We start from the raw sequence: 13,761 nt of genomic DNA, 5'->3' as shown, positions 1-13,761 counted from the left end.
CACCGAGTACATTTATTACGTTGTGTACTGCTGCTTGTCACTGGGTAAAATCTGTCGCATACATAACTAATAGTTCGATAATCAATTAGTTAAAGCACGCACACCGTTTTTGACTTAATGACCTGTTACAGTGGTGATTTTCCGTTACGTCACTAAATGCCCCAAATTTACCGAATGAGTCTGTGGCAACGTGAAGTTCAGTAAAATAAATAAATACATTATATTTATTTATTTATTTTATATAAATACATAGATAAATAGGTGCATATAATAAACTGCCGTGTGCAGTCTATATATGCAGTTGTGTGAGCCTACATAGAATGAAATTTGCTCATTAATCTCCTAAAATCACAACATAAACACCTCTGTGAAATCTATAAACTGTGTGTGTGTGTGTGTGTGTGTGACAGTAACCAGCAGTCCTGTGTAAGTCGTTAGTTGCTGCACTCTGTGAACACAGTTACCAAGTGAGGAGCCCTGGCATTTACACCGATGTTATGTAAAATGAGCCCATTAGGATTTCGACCCGAAGCTGGGGAAAAAATAGTCTAACACTCCAGAAAGTGGCATCACTAATCATTTGCAAATTGCATAAAATAATTTCCCTGAGCAGTGTTTACCAACTGTTAGGTCACGGCCATCCATAACTTCGCTGATGAATTGTGATATCACCGTGGCCTTGGCACACAGCTCCTCTCCTGCAAAGGATGACCCTAAAAACTGTGTCTTTGCTGATTGCCAACGGGGGATGGTGGCTTTTGGCTTGTGCCATCAGGAGAACAGCAGTGTCCGCTTGGGTTAATGTCCCTGTATTGATCCCAGCAACCACTGCTATCGAAAATGAATTACCGAAGCCCGCACAGCAGCGAATCCGTCATCTGTGCTCAGCCAGCCGGCCAGAGCAGCTTATTGGTCGCGGTGGTGATGGATGTTAACTTTCATTGCTGGCTCCCTGCTCCTAATTCACCAGGGTTTACAACCCAAAACAACGCGCTGAAAAGTTTTATGCTTTCACCAAGAACTTGTAAACTCAATAGCAAAAGCTCCCCCTTCGTCTGTCAGTCTTCTTTCAAATCTGAGCCTGTTATTAGGCCACATGTGCGGGTCACCTTTACTCAGGTGAGGCCTACGACTGCAGGGCCAGCAGGGCGTGGGGAAGTGAAGTGATCAGGACACGTCGCATATTCCAGACAGCGTTGATTTCTTTAGTCTTGAGCGACTTCATCAAACCTCGTTCACAGAAAGCCAAAATAAAATTTGAATTCAAAAAACAGCCATTCCTCCGACCCCCCCTCAAAAATCCATGCATCCGCCTAGAGCTTAGTTTTAATTTGTATTTTAATGTACTCTTTTCGAATACCTAAATAAGCATATCCTATGGCAAATACAATATGAAATATTAACTGTGTCAATACCTGCGGTGTGACTGGGGCGATGCTGCGCAGACCCGGTGATTTATTTCATATTAATAATAGCGGGCGAGGCGGTGGCCTCAGCACCACGTTGGCATCGACTTTACACACACGCACACACACACACACACACACACACACACACACACACACACACACTGCAACGATTGTGCAGCAATGTTTGGGTGTTTTGATTTCCTTGTTATTAACATCAAATCATATTTTTAAAAAGTTGAACATTTCTAAAAGTATGTGTGAGTTTGTAAAGTCACCGCCGGAGTCTGTAATGAGGCCCCAAAGCGTTTTGTTTTTATCTTTAAGCACTGCTGTACTCTGCTGATCAACTAATCAATAGTGAACCCGCAACCCGGAGCTTCGATCAATGTATTTGTGAAAGATCGATAGTGGCCACAAAAAAAAATGTAACCTGTGAAAAAGGCTCAAGTTACGTCTGTCCAGTGATGTGTTTGACCTGTGTCAACAGGCATTTTCATTACAGGAAGCAGTTTAAGCCCTGCTACTCATGTGTCCGAGTGCTGGAAACTGCAGACATGCACACCACATTTTATTTTTCGCTCGCTTTCGAAAATTATTATTATTATTATTATTATTGTTATTATTATTATTATTATTAATAATAATAATTTATTTTTAAAACAAAGCCACACATGAGAAAATGTCCAAGACAAAATTTCATTTCATGTAATTGTAACACAAAGACTTTTTGTTTTTTGAATCGGACCAGCGCTTCTGTAGGCTTGTCTATTTTCCCAGGAATCACTCGATAAAGACAGACTAATCTTTTCATGACTTCTTGAATGACTCCGTGGCTGATGCATCACGCTTAATGTATTCTAAAGTATATTTACTTGAAACTGGCTATTGGCAAAAGTTAAGTAGCAGTGTTTAGTAATGTCGCATTGATCAGGCCTCTGAGCAAGTCAGCGGGACGGGGCTCTGCTGCACTCATCCCAGTAAACACACACACACACACACACACACACACACACACACACACACACACACACACACACACACACACATGTCGGTGTGGCCTTCCTGGAGACTAAACTTACCACATGTATCTTGTTTGCCAGTGGCTTTACTTTAAGTAAGTGTGTGTGTGTGTGTGTGTGTGTGAGAGAGAGAGAGGGGGGGGGGGCGAGAGAGAGAGAGCGCGACATAACTGTTTAACAGTCACAAATACGACATCATAATTTCACATGGTCGGCAAAACGCCAAATTTATTCCAATTATTCAGCGTTTGTCTCGCTCAGCTGTGCACGCGGTGCTTTTTCAGTGCTGGATTTTCGTCCTAATTTTATAAACCTGATCTTTTTCTACAGACCTTTAACTTTTACAGCCTCGCCTTCAAACATTTTCTGTAAAGTTTCAATAAGCTACAGGCCAAATCAATGTCACCCTGCATTTTGAATGTTCCATGTTTGTCCTGTTAAATCTTTAAACGGCAGCCCACTGTTTAACAGTTTGTTTCACAGTCAGAGCTCTGCAGCCAAGTTTAAAAGACCTAAATGCTGAAAAAAAGACTCGCCTGCACATTGAATAGCTGTGTTTGTAAAGCGTTTGCCTGCAGTTTGTTAAGGAATTAGTGTGTTGCCATAGATTATTATTTAGGTACATTTGCATTTGAAAGCGTCCAGCAATAGAGGACCATAGTGATCAATAGCCCTGGTGCCATATTGATCTATCCGCAGTCTGATCGATTGGCAGAAAGAATTGGACGCACGTTTCTTCTCTGCTCTCGGTTTCACTAGACATGAAAACAAACTTGTATAGAAACGGAGCTTACAGCAGGCCGCTTCGCTTCTAAAAATATTTAGGACAACAGATGCCAAAAACAGGCCTGATATGCCCCCCAAAGACTAATCAATAACCAGCACGGTAAGCTGCCTCTTTATATGGTTTTATCATGAATTATACTGAGAAATATAAAGCAGTCTCTGAGATGAAACGCTTAAAAATGCATTTGATTTTTTTAAGAAACAAAAGAAAAAGATTATTTGTGTTAGAGCTGTTTTTAGTTTAGCTTTTGATAGTCCACGCTTTCCTGAAATTTCCTTATGTGTCTCTTGTCATTCAGAAAGTTCGGTTACGTTACATGGCGCGCAACAAAACAGGAAAAGCGCGTTCAAAGGTTTCCGCCCGTCTCTGTCACGTGATTTAATTAAAACAAGCGCAATTTGAAATAACGGCACCGGAAAAATATTTCCAGATTTTAAACTAAAGTTTTAAAAAATCCTAAAGGTCATTAAACTCCTGCAGATATATTCTAATTCCAACCAGCCTGGCGAAATAACCACTCAGGTATGTTCACGTGATGTCACTGCAATCAATAGAGCTACTAATCACAAACACATTCAATACACTATCGATCTGATCGGGCTAAATGTTATACGGATTAACTCGCTTTTTCTCTCGGATCCATCCGACTTTTGCTGGCAACACCACGATGCTGCGTGTGATGACAGCAGGACACGCAAACACAGGAAATAAGAGAGAATTCAACCTGTTAAACAGCTTCGTTTGTTTCATTTGCTGTACATATAATATTAGTCTGTGCACTTCCGGTCTTATCAAAAACATCGAAAAGGAGACAAGCTACTGAAGCTACTGAATTTTTTCATGTTCCACCATGAAATCATTTTGCAGCGTTTCTGAGAGGATGTCATTTATATAAAGTGGGAAAAATATTTTGCAGTATTAAATGAAACTTACTGCACAACTCAACTGTTTTTCAAAAAACTTTTTATTTTTATATATATATATAAAATACATTAAGGAAAAGGCACAGTTACACTTCTACACTTCTTACTCACGTTAATCTGCAAACTGAGAGAACATTTGGGGGACTTCACAGCGCCTGGGGGGCTGCGTGGGTGTGCGCATCTGTAACTGACTGTTATGGGACTAAGATTGTAAGTGATACTACTATCTGTGTGTGTGTGTGTGTGTGTGTGTGTGTGTGTGTGTGTGTGTGTGTGTGTGTGTCCATTGCAGTGTCCTTAATTTAAATTTGCTGCCTTTACATTTGTGTTTATGAAGCAGTATAATTTTACAATGTATTTCTATGATAGATAGATAGATAGATAGATAGATAGATAGATAGATAGATAGATAGATAGATAGATAGATCATCAATTTTTAAACGGAACAACAATTAAAGTGACTCGGTTTGAACAAAACTCAAGTGCCTTTGGATTTATTTATTTTATTTAGTGTTTGCAGTCCTTTCCTGTGTGTATCTGACTGACGATATAAGTGGGGGAATAATTATTGTGAGCAATACACACGGCAGTGTTTGTCTGCAGAACTGTGTGTATAAATGTGCACATGTTAACTGTAGGCTACCTGTTTAATAGATGTAAGGTATATAGTACATAGTAAGGTGTGTTTATAATTTTTCTGTTTATATAGGTTTGGATTTTCCAAATCTACAGACATTTTTATTTTTGTGGTTTAGCTCCTGGATTAGAGGCATAACAGACAGCAATGCCGATGCGTATTATCCTGCATCACCTATAGGCCTTAGCTAATACGTCCATACATTTATTCAGCTTTTTAGATTGTAGATTAAAATGATTATAGATTGTAATGTGTACGTATTATCTCACAAGCTAGTTAAGAGCATTATACATTGTTCTTCTCCCACTGCCCTCGTGGTTTTAAACCACACAGCTTTTTCCCCTCTTAAGTACTGCTAACGCTGGATTTATTAGGCTTAAAGAATAGTCTACACATCTTCCTCAAAGGGGATCAGACATTAAGTGTAGATCAAAAGGATAAGGTCTTAAAAACAGAACAATGCTTCTCGCACAACACTTTTTCTAATTCCCATATGCACGTTAATTCGGGGATTGTACATAGACCAGTTAGCCTTTTGTTTCAATTTATACTCACACACACAATAATTCTCATGGACAGAGGGGTTTTACACTCCCCGTGTTTTTATAAAACTGTGCCCAAGATAATGGAACTGTTTTGATTTGCATGAAAATGTTGTCATAGGAATTCTGCTTATGATACAAAGTGAGGGAACTGGACACAGCACAACCGTGTGACCTAAAAAGTAATATAAATGCTGTATTTAGAGCCCGAATACTGCAAGTGTTTTGTTTTTAATCTTCCTTTCTCATTTTGTGGAGACACGGAAGAGGAGGCGTTGATAAATTTAAAGTGCAGGCTCAGTCCGCTGTGCTTTTGTATTTTCTCAGAGACGGCTCACTGTATGAAACAGTGACACAGCTTCAGGGAAAGTGATGGACTGCTCGGTCGGATTTGTAACATTCACAAACACAAAACAGAGCCAGTGACCTACTAGTCATTCTGGCTCCGAGATCAAACATTTTTTGGTTTACTGCGAGTGCAGCTCATGTCTGCTTTTATGAGATGGTGTAAATGGTGAAATATTTCTCTGCCAGTATCATTTTGTTTTCTTGTAAAGTGTAAGTTGTAAAACCTCAGAAGCAAAGTGTGAAGGGGAAATGTGAACCACTGGCTTTTTGTTTAACCCCCCCCCCCAAACTACCCATGTACACAACTATACGTGCCCCCCCACACCTCTCTTCCACCTAACCACCCACCCCTCCCTCAGTGAAACTCCCACCCTACACACCCGATAGAGCAACCGTTGCTAAGCGACAGAGGGAGAGATGGATTGAGGAGACATAGTCAATCAATTCTACAGAGAGAGGGTGAGAGAGGAAGGGAGGCAAGGGGGAGAGAGAGAAGGGAGGGAGGGAGTGAGAAGGTAAAAGAAAGAGAGAGAAGAAGAAGAAAGCTAGAGGAGAGGAGGGGAGGACAGGATGCAGAGTGATTGCAGTCGTATTGAGGCTCCAGTTCGGGCTGAAGACACTCTTTTGAAACATCTATCTTTGTTAACTGTACCATGCCTCCGAAAATAAATCCATCTCTGCAGCTGTCCACCCTTCCATCTTTGTCCAAGTGCTTTACTTTAATACTTTTATCACTACAAATTACAGTCTGCACAAGCAGCCTGTGTTTAATATTCCCTCACTCAAAAGAGAGTTAATTGTATATTGCATGCACTCTTTCTCTCCGGGCTCCCTCTCTTTCTCCATTAGTCACTGCTGCACGCACACACACGGACACACAAACACGGAGACGCCCGGCAACACCACATGCCCCTCTGTGTGTCTGTGTGTGTGCAGAACTGGGTGTTGAGCGCATCGACTGAGTATCGATCCCACCACTCACCTCCCTGCAGTCAGCTCTTGTCCTACATAGCATGCCCTGTCTGATTTCTCCCTTAATGGCTTTTATCCAGCTCCAATCTTTATTTAAACTGAAAAGTAGGAATTAGCACCCACTTCTATCCTAGTCTCTCTTACCTTTTCTTTTCATTGTCATCTTGGAGTGAGTATCGGCAACTATCGGTCCATTGACCCTTCTCTCTTCCTCTTCTGGCTATGACTGCCTTCCCACTTAGAGGTGTGCAAAACAGTAGTTTGTTTCCTGGCTTCTTACTGTTCCTTACATGTGCTATATACAGATATGCCCCATGTAGTAGCGCAACTAATTTCTGTTATTGATTAAGCTGCCGAACCCTGTGTCGATTCATTGATCGAGAGTTTGGCCCACAAAATGTCAGAAAATCGTCAAACATGTCCATCACAAGCTGAGGCCAACAGCTTTAATTAAGGAATAGTTAATAATGCGATCATTACGAAAAATCAAGTAGAAAAGTTATTGATTGATCATTAAAACTGTATCTATTACATTTGTGCTAGCTGAACACTAAGTTAAGGGTAGGTCAGCTGCTTGCACATGTATGCACAGATGTCAAGATTGACCCTCATAAAGATGCTTCAGTATGAGCGAGCAGAGATAATGCACGGTCCTTCTGCTGTCAGTGAGGCTGATGAAACTACAGAGACTGCTTTTGGAGACAACCTCTTTTATCTGATAAATGTGGCTTATAAGAATGTGATCTTTAACTAACTAATAATTGCAGGACTAGCTGTATGCAACCTGTTACCGCTGTGTTATTTGAATTAAATGCCATTAATCGATCATAACTGGGGTCACGAGGCAAGTCAAGTTATTTAAAATGTTTTTATCCCCCCTTTGCATTGTCATAGCAACAGGGCAGACATCTCAGATGAGCAGCATTTATTCTGCACAGACTACTTTTCATATCGATGGCCCTTCCTTATTGTGATCAGCCAGCCACAGCCTAGGGAGGAACCCTCTCCGTGCCGTCATCCCTTTCGATTTGATTTGATTTGTTGCTCATAGAGGGAAGTGATGGGAGAGACTCTTATCTTGGCTGAGCAGAAACAAGCCATACCAAATAAGACACATCGGACTATCTGTGCTGGCACACACAATGGGGATTAATTGATCTCCTAATACCACAGATAAATCAATCCCCTCCTTCCCCCCTGAGCTCTTCGGCCAATTGGACAGCCCGCCATTTGATCAACAGAGCATCTCTAGCCAATGAGAGGAGAGCCGGAGCTTGACTGACACTGAGCCCGGAAAAAGGTTAGGGAGAGGGGAGTCCATCAGAAAGCTACTGGCAGCAGGAGTGAAAGTGGGGGCTGTGGTGTAGTCTGTGTTGAGTATAAAGCAATCCACAGAGAGCACAAACATGCACAGAGGTGGAGCCAGGCTGCATAAGAAGATGTTCTAAGTAATAAATGTTATCTTTGCTTCTACATGTAATAAAGACTGAGAGGAACCATTTATTTTCAGAGGTGAGGAGCAGAGAAAGACAGAGAAAACAGCACATGACTATGAATGAAATGCAAGACAACAAAATAAAAGAATAAGAGCGCAGATTGCTTAGATTTTACACATTAAAAATCCTCAAGAAAAACCTCGCCGTCACATCTTTTTGCAGCCGCGCGGCTGCCGACCACGCTGCTACATCGCCAGTCAAGACATCAGCCATTTTCTCACAGTTACCCCATCTTATCTCCACCTTCGTTTGATCCATCTCCATTAGACTCTCCCCCTATACGGCCCACCACCACCATCATTCTCACTCTTTCACTTCTTTTGTATCTCCCCCACCCAATCCTCCTCTTATCAGCACCTTGGCATTTCTGTCATTCCCACAAACACTATTTTCCTCATACAGCTCATATAATAACAGGCTAAAAATATGCCTTCTTTTTTTTCTTTCCAGTATTGATTTTGCCCGTAGCATTGTCTATGGAGAGAGAGAGAGCGAGAAAGGGAAAGAGAGAGAGGAGAAAGACGGAGGGCGGGGGAGAGAAATGAAGTAGAAACAACTGGGAAAAGAATTACTTTCTACGTATGTGGTAATGCTCTCACCTTTCCTATTTTACTTAAGTGGAAAACCATACTCTGCTTTACCACAGTGCAATACCTTTCAATTAAAAGGTAAACGCATTTACGGAGGTCCTTTCTCGGGCATTTTCACCACTCAACATCTCAGAGCACCAAAGCATTCATACGCTGTATGCATTTAATAATAAACCGCTGGAATTAGAGAAACCTTACCATTGCAAATGTGGCCCAGTTCAGCTTTTCAGGGAAAATGGTTGGCTCTTTTGGCACTGGTGTGTAATGGGAATGGAGAGAGTTGATCAATAGGCTATTGATCGTAGCTGGCCAGAGTCTGGGGAATTGAGAGTGAGAATAGAGGGGAGTTAGGGTGGGGGTTGGCTCCAGGTTGAATTTTTAAAATGCTCTATTTCAGAGATGACAAATAGTCTATTTGAAAAGGGAGAGACAAAGGCATAGAGAGAGAGATAGCGTCATAAAGAGCCGGAGAAAGAGTTTCTGCTTGTGTAGCTCTCTGTGCAGAGAACTGAGACCTCCCTGTTTCCCAGAAGTTACAGTATTTTGGACGGGAGATGCTGAACTACAAAGACAAAGGGAGCAGGGACTTCTCAGGCTACAGCAGCTTGTGTGTATTCTGGCAGCTAGAAGAAGAGGAGGAGGGGGCTTATTATAAAAAAATCCTTCAGATCTAGAGACGGTGCTTTAAAAAGAGCATGCAGACAAATATTTCACACCAGAATCCTGCATCTGAAATCACGCTTAATCTCATGTTTCATGTACATAACTATGTATTTTGATTGCAGGAATTTTATTTGCCAGTATCTCGTTTGTAGGTCATCGCATAAATTTAGCTTTTAAAGCAAGTCACTTACGTAAAGCTCAGAATGCAATTGTTCATGTTTGCCCCCGTAATGACACAGTATACTACACTTATTTGTGCTACATGATTTCAAAGCACCAGGTCACTCCCCCCCCCCAAAAAAAGTTTAACATAGTCTAAAACTATACAACAATTTATCCTGAACCCCTCAACAGTCAGCAAGCTGGATATATATATTTCCAAAACATTTTGAAAACATTTCACTTTCAGAAGCTCAATTAACTCATAAATCTTAACTAAATGAGAAACTAAATCTACAATTTGATAATAAATCCAAAGAGTTATTATTCTGAAGAGGCTAGTTTTTTTTTTAAGTATGCCTTTTGCTTGTTCGAGGCTTATTAATTTATATCTGGCACAAAAAAAAATCAAAGTGGAGATTTTATCCCTCTCTTCCAAATTTTCTTCAGTCCGGGATCTCCATTGGAATCACGTATGCATGTTACAAATACACACGCAGGCTTGTAAACACGGAGATACAAGCATTACTCGTAAACGTTACCCAACTCAACTGCGGGCAATGGAGAGCAGTTAGAGCACCGGTCTGTAAACACCCTTGAGAGGAACCTATACCTCAGTAAAAATTCAGCTGTAAATAATGTATTGAATGCAAACTTAAGGTCCATGGGGAGATATGGATAGGCTCATTACTCTTTTAGTTTGCTGGCCTTTTACATGGTCCGCACAGCTCTCAACAATCGACTCCAGATGCTCCCTCTTTCTGTTTTGATTTAAAGATGCTTTTACCTGCGGATATTGTTGTGGATATAGGTATTGTTTTTTATTTCCTACACATCGCCCTGAGGTTTGAAGGCTGTGAACTCGTGGACCCACCCACAAGCTCTGTGCCCTGTTAAGGTGTGTGTGTGTATGTGTGTGTGCGTGTGTGTGTTATCTGTGCCGGTAGTTGAGGTGAATATGCGTCCTATGTCTGTGTGCCCTGTCCGGGATGCATTGATCTCGAAGCAGGATGTCAAACATTTTAACGCCGATCTTGTCCTTGTTATTGCCTCGCACATCACGGTTGTTAATGCATTAAAAATCGTTTGTCCCTATCTTTCCAAACTTATCTCACCCTACTGCCCTGAGCAACACAAGAATACCCCTCCGGTGTAACATGCTCACCACTCTCACCCCCCTCCCTCCACCCTTTGTTTCCAACCATGTCCCTCCATCCTTTGTCTCAATCAATCTTTACGACACCCGGTTGCATCTCTCTAATGTTTCCGGACTTGACCGTATCCCCGTTCAAAAATTCTTAATTAAGCCCGTTCTGTATGTTTACCGTCGGGTAAATTACAATCTGACAGGGCTAATAAAACAACATTGGCGAGAGAAGGCCAAGAGGAGCATGTGCTATGACCCTTACCTCTTTCACCTGTCTCTATCTCCGCCTCAGCTTATCTCCCTCCATCCCCACCTCTTCATATCTCCATATTTTCTACCTCACAGGGTTTGAGGCAGGAAGGGAGGGGATGGGAAGAGACACAGGGTTTTGGCAGCAGTTGGTCCATCGCTGTCAGCGTGACTATTTGTTTTAAATACTCACATGTCATTACGCTGACATATCTTGGTAATGCCATTCAACCTGCTTGATTCTCGTCTTTGATTATTAAGATTCATGAACCTGCCTGCATGTCAACTCTTACAGATATGAGTCATATATCTGCGTTCACATCAGCATCTTTCTTCATTTAGGTATTGACTCATGCAGTGTTCTCACATTCTGCAATCTATAGCCTTCGCAAGTGTGTGTGTTATATCTCTATTTCTGTGCAGTTTTCTCTGATCACTTGAGAACTGCCATTTGCTTTTATGTTTAAGAGTGATGGAGCGAGGGCACGTCACGAGAACTGCTTGAACACTAAGGAGGACAAAAACAGCAGGGCTGAGCCCAGCAGCACCGAATACGGTGACCTTGTAACGTACACACAAATAATATGTACGACAACTCGCCTGATGAAGGAAAATCAAATGGGACTTCTTATAGATTTGTTTAAAGCGTCTATGTCCTAAATAACTGCTACGCTTTATTTGCATGCGGGTTTTCAGTATGTGATGTGACTAAATCAAGTGCTGTATACTCAGTTAAATAGGCCTCATTTTTATTATTGCCATCTTTTAATACTTATTTATTTATCATTTTTGTAATAATCAGTTAATAATATTTTTATTACTACATTGTTACTCTGTTCATCATTCTGGGTGACACACAATGTCTTTTAAATGTGCTATGCAAATAAATTTGACTTGACTATTTTTCTGTTGGTAGAAAAAAGCTTACAAGTGAGACTGAGCCTGTCCTCCTCAGAATGCAAAAACAAAAACTCACTTCATGAACAGCAGAAAACGCTAGCAGTGAGTAATTAATGTGTACTAAATGTAATGCATGTACTAAAATAAATATTCTTACTTATCTTCAGAAGCACCAGCTGTGCATCGTCACGCACATTGCTTCACTGTGCAACGTGCATGGGTTATTTTATTTGTGGTATCAGATTATGTCGGGTCTTGTGTAAAATTATGAATCCAAGTCCAATCCAACCAATGTAAGCTACTGTTTATAGAGAAATCTGGATATCTGATGGAGGCCTGGACCGGCATTTTTTCAGAATATATGTCAATGCTTATAAAGATCTGGTGGAAGAGTTTAAATCCAGTGACTTCAAAAGCCATAGCAATATGATTCTTATAATTTTCATACTCATCAGCCGTGCAGCGACCCCTTGCGCCCTATGAAATGTTCAATCATAGAAAAAAGCAATGACTCGGGCTAACTCTGTATAGATTATCAGTGGCCTCTGCCTCTAACTCAGGCAAACAAAATGCCCGTCAGATCCTTTTACTTTAGGAGAGTTGAATCTTTGTATAAAAAGGTCTAATTTCTTTCGACTCGTCTCCCTTCACTGAGGCACTACACACTTGGATTTGATCTGCTCATCAGAGAGCTGTTCAAATACCAAGCTGCAGCAGTGCCTTAATTGTTTTTAATGCATGCCTAAAGTTTCCAGCATAGCATTGCTTAACAAGGGCGTCCTGATTGTGGGAAACAGAAGAAAATTTCAGAGTCCTGTTATTCTCTGCAATGGCAGTCCTTTTCAGCTCCCAGTCGTGACTCTCAAACTCCTTCTAGCATGCCTCAAGAAATTCATTCTCCAATTATTAACAATAATAAAGAAATCAAGCTAAATTTTATTGGATCAAAGATGAGTAAAAGTGAATACTGTTGTTTGTTTATTATCCTTAAAAAAAAATCAAATCATCATATAAATTAAATCAGGTTTCAGAATCGTCGCTTTGTTTTACTCTCGAAAACAAAGGTAAGCTCGATACCATAAAATAAATACACCAAGCACTGTTCACAGAGAAATCAAAAATAACTTAACCAAAGTTACAGAATTTGCTAAATAAAGAATACAAGACTAAGTTCAACAACAGTACTTTTGCTGTTTGGAGGTGGTCACTGAAAAACTCCTCAGGAGGAGAAACAAAGCCAAAAAGATCTGGGTTTGCTAAAATATGATATGAAATAAGCAGAAGTGAAAATGACTTAAAAAAAGACTAAAAAATGGTGGTGGGAATATTCAAGTCTGGGGATTCTTTTTCACCATAGAGTTGGACATGTTTTACTGCAAAATTTACTGCACTCAGTTCTTCAGAGACATGCTCCATCTTCAGATAATGTGCATCCCAGTGGAAAAGGATTAATACTGTAAAAATTGTCTGAAACTCCTTTTCTTGGATTCAACTTTTCACTCAAATTGTTAGGCAGATATTATCAACTGCAATAAGATGCCGCCCCTCCTGAGCCTGGTTCTGTTGGAGGTTTCTTCCTGTTAAAAGCGAGTTTTTCCTTCCCATTTTCGCCAAAGCGCTTGCTCATAGGGGGTCATATGATTGTTGGGTTTTTCTCTGTATGTATTATTGTAGGGTCTACCTTATAATATAAAGCACCTTGAGGAGACTGACGTTGTGATTTGGTGCTGTATAAACAAAACTAAATTGAATTGAAATGAACTGAAAAAAACGTTTTGTATTCAATTTGAAACAAAAAACTGACGTATCTTCGTTAGCGCTCTCAGAACTCCACTGTGCACATATTAAACAACTGGGTTATTCTGGAGAAGCAACCCTGCAATGCTCCCAAACCAAACCCTCCTTATAAACTCAGAACAA

This window comes from Oreochromis niloticus, linkage group LG23 (assembly GCF_001858045.2).
Source record: "Oreochromis niloticus isolate F11D_XX linkage group LG23, O_niloticus_UMD_NMBU, whole genome shotgun sequence".
NCBI classification, from domain to species: domain Eukaryota; kingdom Metazoa; phylum Chordata; class Actinopteri; order Cichliformes; family Cichlidae; genus Oreochromis; species Oreochromis niloticus.
The sequence above is the reverse complement of the archived record's forward strand: the minus strand, read 5'-3'. Positions refer to the sequence as shown.